The sequence below is a fragment of the Kryptolebias marmoratus genome, linkage group LG1, assembly GCF_001649575.2.
Source record: "Kryptolebias marmoratus isolate JLee-2015 linkage group LG1, ASM164957v2, whole genome shotgun sequence".
In the NCBI taxonomy this organism is placed as follows: domain Eukaryota; kingdom Metazoa; phylum Chordata; class Actinopteri; order Cyprinodontiformes; family Rivulidae; genus Kryptolebias; species Kryptolebias marmoratus.
In genome coordinates, this window is record NC_051430.1 from 21,350,571 (window position 1) to 21,362,969 (window position 12,399).

The following is a 12,399-nucleotide window of genomic DNA, read 5'->3' on the forward strand; positions in this document are numbered from 1 at the left end:
TATTCAAAGAGCTATTTACAATAGGTAGAATATTAATTGTTAACAACCTTTCCACAGAACCACACTTAAAAAATAAACTAACACTTTAAAAACCACCTGTTATGATGCTGTATCTCAATTAGATTTTCCTGTAACAGTGTGCTTCATAGACAATACAGCAGGTTACACTTTAGAGGTAGAAAGAGGGCGATAATGGAACCATTATAGAAAAGGAAATATAATTGCTTTATTAATCCAAAGTCAAAAATGTGTCCTCTGGGTGGTTTAGTTGTGAATTGACCTTTTTAGGTTTTAACACAATAGTCAGATTAGGACAAAATGGGGGAGACATTTTGTTCAGCATGGATTGAAAGGAGGATAATAGGCTTATCTGGGGAATATGACCAGAATCTGTCAGACTGTACTCAGGTATGGAGATGACAATTTAAAAAAGGGTTTAAATGTCATCATGGAAGTAATTGAGCCATGGTAAAGATATTTCAGTGCATGCACTGGAGGAAGAGAAACAGTGTACATGTAGTGTTTGTTTTCAAACTTGTGCTGCATTCAATTTATCAAGGATTTATATCTCTACAGTACAATGACACTAGATATATTCACTTTCCTACTCCTGGGTTTGTGTGTGCTGACTTCCAATGAGCACAGTGTATGTTTGTTTTCATGCTCTGGGCCTTGCAATAGTTAATTTTTTAGGCTACATTAATTATGCAAATTTAAGGAGGAATGATTTTGTTTCCAACACTGCCTCTGAAACATTCTGTGCTCTGAATAAGCAAATGATGAGCATTTCACTATTTGGTAAATAATTTTTCGTCTTTTGCTGCGGATAATGGTGGTAATGATGGTGACTATGATACATGCTAATTGCTATTTTATATTCGCAGTCATCTCTCTTTTAAGCTGTAATTAACATTTTAGTCACGGCATCATTAGACAGAAAAAAAAGAGCAGGAGGAGACGGGATCTAATTCTTCAAGAGTGGGTTTTTTTGCTTTGCTGTCGGGTAGCACCTGACAAAGCTTCACAAAAAATTATGTGTAGATCGGGTTGAATGAGTGGCAAATGAACCAGGAATGTCCTGTTATTGAATCATAGTTCACCTTTTAATGAATCATATCTGAATCATGCACTAACTGGCAGTTACTGTTTATGTTTACTTGCTTAGTAATTGTTTGCATTTCCTTGTGAAGTGATACAGTACTTAATATTTTATTTTCAACAAGTGTTCACTCATTTTAATCATTTTGCATTTGAATTAAAGTGATATTGAGACAAATAACAGTTTTAAATTTAGTTTACACAATTAAATTGCTATCATCTTTACAAGATAACAAAGAATTATAAAAAGGGGGTGTTTAAAAGAAAAAAAAACCAAGTGGTCATATGTTTGTGCCACTCAGCAGCTGGTCAAACGGCAGTAAACGTTTAATGACGTAATGATTCAATTGTGGCATGAATATTGAGAACTTCTGATGTTTTCTCCATGGACATCCTGTACAGATGTGCCTCTTTTGTTTGCAGTCTAATAATCCATGGTGGGAGTCTCATTAACTAACTTTTATTTTACTTGACTGCTTCTGTTTAGCTCTAAACACAGACTGAGAATACAAGAATGAACACTACAATGATCTAACAGCAAAACTCAGCTGAGGCTAATGCAACATAACATTCAGCAAGTGCTAGCAAATAAGGAAATTACATAAAGCAATTTTCATTGCTTTGATGACAAACAGAAGTTTTAAAAAGCAAATATTTAGGGTTTTATTTTACTGACAAGTGTAGATACTTGATCATTGTGAGGGCAAGAAAAAGACTACTTCTCCTGACTTCAGTACAAACATGTAATTTGTAATAAAATAAAACTAAACACCTTTTGTTTGTTAAGTTATCAAAACTGTAACGTAAGAGAAAAATTAGAAAGTATAATATTCAGCCTCTTTATTTCATAACTGTATTAGCTTGATTTCTTGTTGGAATACATCTGTCGAGACTCACAAGGTTCAACTCACGGTAAGAGTGACTGATGGTGGTGAGAGGTCCAAGTCAAGGCAACAGTTAAAAATGGATACAGTCCAATGTAGGGTGGTCATAAATCATAATGCAAAATTCTTCCATACTTAATTGTGATAAATATATTTTATAATGTATGAATATCTAAAAGATAGAATATCTAAATGACTCCCCCACCCCCTATGATCAGTTGTTTTAACATCTTTGAGGCGGTCATGACTGCACTTGTACTCGTTCCTCAGAAACTACTGAAATTTGCATCCACTTTTATGAAAAAGCCTGTCAGCATCTATGTCAGCCTGCAGTCTTTGTGTGTAGGTTTAGCTAGTGTGTTTTGTCATATGATTTCAGCTGAAGTTTAGCCACAGATGATTCATTTCTGATGAAGCTGCCAGGGATATCTCCCGCAAAAATTAAGGTAGCATGAACCGTCTACTGCTACAAGGTTAAGTGCACTCATTGTCACTGGCTTTAAAAGTCACCTGGGATACTTTTTACTCCATTAGTCAGGTCTTATAGTAAGACATCTTCTTTGTCAGAAATTCAATAGCTAATCATAAAAAGAATATACGAACTTGTGACATGTTGGCTGAAATAGGGCTGTGTGAATGTTTTCCACTCCTTTTTTTCTGAGCAACAGAATTTTTTTTTTGTTGTCCCTAGTGAGACAGGACCATATGTGATCACCTAAAGCAGCATCTTTTATTTAAGTGCAAGAGGAAAATCTTTTTGAACTGCTTTACATTTTTATGCAGCCATTTCATGGATGTCTAGTTTAAAACCCTTATAGTTTGTTCTAAAACTAATTATTTTTAAACACCCCAAACACAAGTAGAGTATAAAAGAGGTTCATTTCAACACTGGTGTTCTTTTAAACATACACTCATTTGTATACATGCAGCCGCTCTTTCACTACAGTCTCATAATGTCTCAGATCTTTGTGCGTAACCCTAAAATATTGCCTTCAGGGAAAATTGATTCAGATGCAAAGACAGCCACACCAGGAGGGGGCTGGCAATACGTAATAAAAGCGAATAGTCAAACATGACACCAGAATGTTGCTCTTGGCGCTCTTTTTTTATTGTGAGAAGGGGGAGAGGCTGTGAGGGAACTGCACTGATTTCTCGCATACCTTCTCTTTTCTTTCATCCCTTTTTTGTTTGCTTTCTCTTTTACACATCATCTTTCCCGCTATCAAGTTTGCTTTTGTATAGCTAAATCTAGCTATCTTTCCTTGCATCACTTTTTTATATCCCTTTTTATGTCCCTCCTTTGTCCTTACCTTCCTCTATTCACCCCGATGTCTGCCATTTTCAATCCACATGTTCCTTTCACAATTTCTATACTTCCCTCCTGCACATCTGAGTCGCCAGGGCACCAGCCAAGTGACTGTTTGTTTACAACCTCTCCCTCAGGTCCCCGAGTCTGGCATGTGCGTATTGAAGATGTTGTGGAGAAAATGTCTGTACTCCATAAAGTATGCCTAATTGGTCTCAATGAGAGAAGGAGACTGAAGAAGGGGGAAGAAAATAGCGGTGATGGGATAGACTGCACAATTCTAAATCTTCTGGTTGTTTTTTTTTTATTTTGTCTGTACCTGCTACATCAATAGCTGGGTAAAATTGTGGGATTTTATGTTGTTATTTAGGAGAAATACAAACTCTTCTAAAAAAAAATAATAAAAAAACAACAACACATCAGTGAGTATACACACAAACACAATGTGTTAGTAGATAAAATCAATTGTTGGCAGACGTAGTTTGAAGATTTTCAGCAAAAGTGAGCAAACAAAACCCCAACTGCATATTAACCCTAGCTTAGAAATTGTGAGACATTAAAATTGACTGTGATAGTTTGTCCACAGGTTTTCAGAAAGAGCCAGAAGAGGACTGAGAACATAAATTCATACAGTGTTAACCATCAGGTAAAGGTTATAAAAGTTGGATATACTGCACACTCAGTCAGAACAAGGTCACACACCATATCAAGCACCATAAAGAAAAGTTCTCCCAACTTTCAAGAGCAATAAACTATCCTGAGGGGTGCCAAAGATTAATAAGCTATAGAAAATACAGTTTTGCTTTAGAGTTAGCTGCTTTTCTAAATATCAACCATGCGATGATGCAAAGTCATGCAGTGGACTGGGCTGATAGGAGGGGAAAATCAGTACACATCACAAATTATTGCTTCTGGTTGCATTCTCTTTGTTTTGGCTAAAAGCTGACCACTTTTCTACTGCTGCATATACAAATATGATTTGGTCATGTCTGCATTAAAATAGACACCATGTTGTAAAATTTATCTAAGTAATAATTGAATCACATAATCAATCGATAAGTCTTTCACAACAACTTGTGACAGCAGAAAGTAAGTAAAAAAGTCAATGCACAGGTGAAGATGAAGAAGGGCGGATATGATTTAAAGGATGAGGAGTGTTCCCAAGGAGATTAACTTTCAGCATCAATTGAGTTGCTCTTTGGCCCTTGCTGAGCTGGTGAGGTCATTCTAATATTTTTCAGAGCCAGAAGGTAGGAGAGTCAAGGCTGGGATGAATGATTACCAGGTCACAACATTAGGACAGCCAAGCAGGTGACATTAACAGAGGATGAGGCATTGACCAGCTGATATGCAGGGCCTGGACAGACTATGGCCTGGAGAGATGGGGATGTGCCCTCATTTGCAATTTTGTACACCAAGTTTTCGATCTGAAATGAGCCACCACAGGGGGTCAGTGGATGAAGAGCAAGAGGCAAGTGACATGCAAGACTCCAGGAAGATGGGAAATAGGACATCCTGCAGCAGTCTGCGTGACTTGTAGAATGCATGGTTAGAAAAGCAGTTTATGCACCTCATGTCATAGTTTTGGCCAAATGAGCAAATCTGAAGTGCCTATGATGCTTAATGTCCAGAGTCATCGTAAAACAGGACGAAGAATAATGGGAACAAAAAAGCATTAAAAAAAAAAAAATCACCTGTGGGTGAAGCTGCAGAAAGATATCTGCTCTGAGAAATTTCTACTTTTACAAAGACATGTTAGGTCTTATGTGTAAGAAAGTATTACTATGTGTATTATTATTACATCTAAAGCTAGAGTCTCTGGATTATAATAAATCAGAAGTGGCTCCATCTGATCAAAATGCTGAAAATTGGAAATTAAGTTAGTCAAATGAGTTATTCAACAAAGACAATTTGAGAGTAAATATGTCACCTTGCTCCTGTGTCAGAGCCTTCTTGTCTCCCCCCTTACTGTCTCACCCTCCCTCCTCTTCCTTTCAACTGGTCTGGACTCCCAAGTTTGCCAACTAAATTGGAGCAGAATTAGGCTATGTTCACACTGCAGGCTTTAATGCTCAATTCCAATTTTTGTGAAATCTGGTTTGTTTGGCAGTGACAGCAACATCTGTACAGAGAAACGTGTGGGTTCGGAGTCAAAGCCAAAATACTGAAAACAACAACCACCATGATTGTTGTTTTTCTTCCCGGACGCAGAATAGTGACGTTTGTCGAGTATCAAAGATGTACAGGTCAGATGAATGCAACCTGGCCGTACAGATGCAGGTCAACATTTGAAAAGATCAGATGCGTACCAGATTTAGCACCACCTGGGTCGCATTAGTAAAAACTTGATCTGTGTTGTTCATACTATCATGAAAAGATCAGATACAGGTCGCGTAATGGCATAAAAAAATCGAAATTTGGGTCACTTCAGGCTGCAGTATGAACATAGCCTAAAGCAAAAGTTTATTATCTCTTTGAATAATTTTTGTTCAGAAATAATCTCTATTTCCCATGTTCAGCTTTTTTCTCTTAATTAATGTCCAAACCAGTGGGGGAGGAAAACGATGCTGTGGAGAAACAGACTGGGTTTTTGTGGGTGTATGAGCACACTGTTTGTATGAGTGTGCTTTATCATTACATACATGCAGACGCAGTCCCAGCGTGAGAGCTGCTTCCTCTCAATTAGAACTTTGTGGGAAATAGATCCATGATCTCACACATATATACACACTGCATTGTTTCTTTCCACTGTGTGAGGAAAAATTGCAGAGTTACACAAACAAACAGACACGGAGTTGAGGCCATAGGCCATAATCAAAGCTTTCATCTCTCCGTCTGCTGCACCAAAACTCTTTCTCTACTCCTCTCAACATCTCCTTTTTCTTCCCCTCTCTCCTGCTGTGCATCTATCTGTTTGTATGAGTAAGCAGACAGAAGAGAAATTGTCTTTGCACAACTTTTGTGTATGCTGTTATATAGTACTGTGGAAGTTTAAACCACTCCTAATTCATTTCATTTGTTTATACTTTGCTTCCAAAAGAGCTAGATGGTCTAGTAGACTTTTAAAGTTTTCTTGATCAGACACTTTGAAACTTTGTCTTTGGAATGTGGCTGCTTTTTAGTTGTCATCTGTCCAGATATTGTACTTGACTGTGGCAGCATTTTGTGCTTCACAAAAGTGGACAGATGGAGAACAAAAAAGAATAGTCAGGCCTAAACAGGGTGAACAGCATCTAAAAGTCATAGCTTAAATACAAGAAGACTGAACATTCCTGTAGCTGTACAGTACATGGGGTCATTTTCACCTCCTAGAAGCCAGTATTGTTTTCTGGATCTTATTTGAATCAGTGAAGATGCAGAAATAGCAACTACCAGCCAGATTTTACTGCATTCCTATGGGTGATGTGAATTCAAACATAAAAATGCACTTTAACATTTTTAGTTTTAATGGGAATTTAAATATTGTTTTGCTCCAATAGCAACTCATTTGCTCATTATAAGGTGTAAGCCTATCACACATTAAAACCCTGTAACCTGATATTATCAGTTTGTTAACAAGTATCCCATGTTTCTTACTGTTACAGATGCTTGAGGCTGGCCTAATATTGATGCTTCCTCATTTGTTGTGGCATCACACACTTTTTTTTCTAGCAATCCTAAAATTATTCTCACGAAATCCGAGGTTCATTTCATAGCATGAACCGTTTTGCAACAAACCCCGAAAGCAGCAGTGACTTACTATCAATAAAAACAAGATAAGAGTTAGACCTGGAAGGTAGAGGGATATAAACATAATCTTAACTTGTTTTTCTTTCCCGTGTGCAACTTCTAGCTTGAGGTTGTGTGAACATCAATTTAAGATGCCTCGGAGGGAAGCAAAAAAAAAAAAGTGTTGTAATTACTAGTGAACCTTGTTTTTACTTTATGACAACAAGATGGAAAGATGCAAGACAGATTAAAGAGTGGTTGGAGGTGTTCAGTGAAATGAGGGTTTCTGAAACTTTGTAGTGTAGCTGTAGAAGATGAACACAACAAAACTTTGCAGAACTAAAGAGAGCTGCAGTCAGAAATGTTTGTATTCACCAACATGAGCGACACCTTTGTCTAATTTTGTCTCACTGTTATGTATAAACAAGATCAACCCAACAATCATTCCAAATACAGATGATCCTTCACTTATTCTTCCTGAAGCTGCAGATAATAATTACCCCTTTTCTCTGAATTATTTGTTATTGAATACATTTTCCCAACAACTTTTAAAATTATATCCACCAAATCAGTTTGATGCTCCCCAACAGCCTACATACTTGTATCAGACATGTTCAAATGTAATATACGCGCTCATTCTTACCCCCTTTCTCACAATTTCCTCGGTTCTGTACAAGATGTTTCATCTCAGTGATTAAGCTGCAGGAATAAAATGTCCTCCTATATGCGTCTTAATGCCTCATTCAGCTGAAGATGTCAAACACAGATATGGGCTTAGAGATAAACTCAGCACATCTGCAGTGTACACAAATCTCAAAGAAAACACACACAAATCTGATCTTTTTCTGTGTTTTACCTTATAGACTGTCACTGTGTTTACTGAAGATGTGTACCTCAGGATAAATATCTGTTAAAGCAGCTTCAGAGCTCAGTGCAAGCAGCTGGTTTTGTTCTAACCAGATCTTCTTTGTCCAAGGAGACAGAAAGCCAGCAGCCACAAGGAACAGTAATGAGAAGCTTGGCGTAATTGTAATACACACATTTTCATTTTGGACACTCTGTTGTTAACTGCCTTAGATAAACAGACCAAGTGAATCCCATTTATTTTTCACTGAATGTGCTGTAAAGGTCAAGCTGTGAGCAGAATGCACCCAGAATAAACAATAGAATTAATTGCTTCTTGATAGATAATATGCTCACAGAATTTTTTTTTACCCCAAATTTTAATTAATGTGGAGTTTTTGAAGGGAATGTAATGGGTAGAAAACTGTTCTTAAGAGTAGAAAAAAGGTCAATATATATTATTAAATAACTCTGCATAATGGATGAGACCTTTTTGTAATTATGGTTCCCAACTTAAGATAAATGCAATTTAGAGAGCAACAGAAACAGTAAGAAGGTCTGCTTCAGCAAATCGCATGGCAACTGATAAAGTCCTAATTTCACACAATAAATATCTGCAAATCCAAATAATCACAAGATATTTGTGATCATATATCTTAACAATGCCCCTCCATGTCATCTTCAGCAAATCTCAAATGGAGTAAAGATGAGATACTGTATATCAAGGGAGCACTCTACACTTTCCTAGATACATTGTTTGTGCTCACTTAGTCATTATAAAGTCTTACGAGCCAAAGGGCATCAAGTAAAAGAGCATGAGAGCTGAATATAAATACATTATACATTAAAAAGGTAGACATACAGAACCATCACACATGGACTGAATCTCACTTTTCAGCATCTCCCTTTTATGTAAATAAATGCTACCTTAATTTTGTCCATATTTGGCAACAGACTTCACATATATCATTGGTTTTTTTTGTTTTTTGTTGTTTCTTTTTTTTTTGTGATGGGGAAAAAAACAAAAAAAACAAAAAAACAAAATGTGCTGCAATATACTAAACTAGACATCACTGTATTCATTGAAACAAAATATTTCTACTATTTTTGGCAGTTTTTATGTTTGTAAAGGGTAATTACAATTACACTAAACATAATACATTAAAATACATCAGCTTAAACATTACAACAGTTTTTGTACCAGTAAAAATGTATTTTTTGAAAAAAAAAAGAAATAAATTTTAGTTTTTCTATTATTAATTTATTAATTTACTTATCTATTTTTGCATACCCCATCTTTTCAAAATGTGCCCACCCAAATGTTTTTTCTAAGACTAGAAATCCCTGCCCATTTGCATTCGCTTTGCATCACACCCTTCCTGCTAGACTTAAAGGTGAATGGAAATCAAATCTCTAAATATTGACATCTCATGAATGTCATTCAGTCACACACGTCTACACAACATTTCAGGGACCCATTTCTCTGACCTAAAACTTAAATAACTTGTTTTTTTGCATTTTAGTCAATAATTTCCAAAATTAATCACAAACTGATGTCAGGCTGTCAGGCCTGTAGGCAGCTCATACCTTTATGGCAGGAGCACGTTCATGCCTCATTTCTTCATCTCGTTCTCTGTGGCAATGTCCTCCTCTCTATTTGCCTTTCTTTTAAAATTAAAAATAGTCGGGATTGCTCCTGGCAAAAGGTCCTGCTTTCTTTGGTGTGAAGCCAGTCCACCGCATTAACTAGGGTTGGAGCTTTCGGTACTCCTCTTTGAAGTGGTCCGAACCCGAGTTCTGATAGTAATTCCCACATCAGAGCTTATGGATCCAAATCTGAGAAGTTTTTTATCTTTTTGGGAAGCCAAAAGAAAGGCAAGCCATTCCAGTGGTATTTTCTGGCCAGTTCGAACAATTAATTGCAACGCACTGAGCTATGTTGTACTGCTATTCATCCACTCACTGATGAATTGCTGAATGCTCGTGAACCTTAGTGGCTCTGTGGATGTCACACATATGATTTTCTTTCAACTGATGTTGGCTTTAAAAAAAATTTCTGTTCCCCTTTAACTAGCAAAATGTCAAGATAAGGCTACGATGGCGAGAGGAGTGAAATGAAATTTGCTCATAAAGTTGTGGATAAGAAAAGGGCTAGACAATACTGCATTTGATTAGTTATGGAGAGGTCATGTTGGCACACTTGAATGGAAACGCCTGGAATGGAAAGTGTTTTGAGCTTGTACTTTATGTGAAAGCTTTCTTTGTGTTATAAATAGGATTCAAATGTTTATCCTTTCATCTTTAAATAAATTTAATTAGCATAAATTTGTATAGTCTTAATTGAAATCATGTGAAGAACTCTGTAATCCATCTATTTCTTTTGATTTCACATATGGTGATGAGTTGTTGCAATATGTAGATTGGATTCTTTATATATACATAACGTGTTTTGGGTGTTATTTTGCACAGTGATCATGGTTTTCTAGTTTTTATCTCATGTAGGAGGTATTATAAATTATTTAACTCTGAGCTAAAGGAAACAAAACTTAATAGTTTTTCCTGTGATTATCCTAATCTGAGCAGCAGCCAGTTTTTTATCCCTACATTGGATCTGGCCTTTACAGCACTTTTAAAGATGTCTGATTAGCAACATGTTAAGACAACAGGCTGTGTGAACTGCATGCTCAAAAGTAGAGGAAAATATCTTTCCCACTGTCTGGAGACTGTAAGGGTCTCCTTTCTAACTTTGTTTTTTATGTATTTCTTTTTATGTTTTTAATATCTTCCCCGTTTTTTAGTCTTTATTACTACAGTGCTGAACGACACGTTGTGGTGACAGTTTATTATCTCGCTGCAAAGTAAAACAGAATAGCTTTGAAATTTCAAAGCAGAGAACAAATACATTTAATAAATGGAATCTTTTGGTCACAACATTTGATGGTATGATCAAAAGATCAGTAACCTTCACAGGTAAAGTCACAACTGTATGTCTGTATGTTTTGTGTGATGTGTACATGTCTGACAATGTGCAGCAACGTGTACTCCAATGAGTGAGCATTCATCCATTTTGTTTATATAGGAAGAATACTATGCACAGCAAATGCAATGTTTAGATACAAAAAAAATAATTCTAGTAATAAGGAAAAAGCTGTAGTGGGTGTGAGAGTCAGGAGGTTGGGAGCATACCAAGCAATACATTATTGATCTCCAATAGTCTTTAAGAAAATATTGCAATTGTCAAGTTATTTATTTATTTGTTTGTTTTTTTTTGTTTTTATTGTAAAGTAAAATAAAAGTGAGAACTTGATCAACCTCAGACATCTCATTTGTTATTTGTACTTTTTTACATAACTTTTCTGTTTTGTACACAATAGAGCATTTCATTCTTTATTCAAATGTGGCAAAATGCAGTAAAACATCCATCCATTATCTTTACCAACTTCTTTCCAGCAGTCACTGTGCAAGAGGTGGTGGACACCCTGGACAGGCTGCAAGTCCATCACAGGTCCACATACAGACAAACAACCATTCACACTCTCACCTAGGGACAATTTTAGGAGTTACTAAATACCATGACATGCATGTGTTTGGTCTGTGGGAGGAAACTAGAGGAAACCCATGTGCGCGCAGGGAGAACATGCAAACTCCAACCAGCAAGGCTCCAGGCCAGGACGTGATCCTGCAACCTTCTTGCTGGGAGGCAACAGCTCTAACCATTACGCCGATGTGCCACATTCAAACATTCAAACTTCAAATTAGAAAAAAAATCAAGGCTATTAGTCAGTCACAGCACTAATTGCTTTTTATGTGTTTTGACTGGAGTTCCATAATGTGTATTATTTTAAGCTCTATTAATGTGATTAGAACTTGTATTTCTTTATTGGCATAAAAAAACAGACTCAGGTACAATAAAAGCTGAATTGATGGGGTTGTAGTGTAAAGAAAAAGGGTGACAACTTGTCCTTTATCAACTCTAAATGTTGTTTGGTAGATGAGAAGGAATTTTTTTTAAGTTGTGCAAAAAAAAAAAAAACATGGATGAATGAGAGTGACTGACTGCTGTGCCAACCAAGTGACTAGAACAAAATGTTTGCATTTAAAGTTTCCATAAATCAGAGATACATGCATATAATCTCCATTATTCTTTATCAGAAAAGCCTGGTTTCATCCAGCTTGTCATAACTGACAATTTGGCAGGAGTATGCCAGGTTGTGAAAAACTACTTTAAACCAAACTAAAGCATCACCATACATGCTGAATTGCAATTAATCCATTCTCTCTATTCCTTAGCTCCCATCCATACATTTAATTGGTACAACAAAACCTTTTGTGATGCAGGTGGAGAGTAAAGAGGTAGAGTTATCTTGCCCTTCAAACTGAGATTTTTTCGGCACACAATTCAAACAAAGCAGTGTAAACTATGTTTAATAAAAACAGCTTATTCATTTTAGTATTTCTTTGTTAAAAAATACTTTGTCTCGTCAGCCATAGTTTTGTGCATTTTGATGTTTTACGTTTGGCATTCTTGTCAGTCATCCCTAACAATCATTTAGTTGCTTG

At 36.4% G+C, this 12,399-nt stretch overlaps 1 protein-coding gene across 3 annotated transcripts in view; it reads left to right on the forward strand.

Annotated features, from left to right (window-relative positions):
- grid2 (glutamate receptor, ionotropic, delta 2) overlaps positions 1-12,399 on the forward strand; it is a 419,113-nt gene that overhangs the window by 318,664 nt on the left and 88,050 nt on the right. The window lies entirely within an intron of this gene.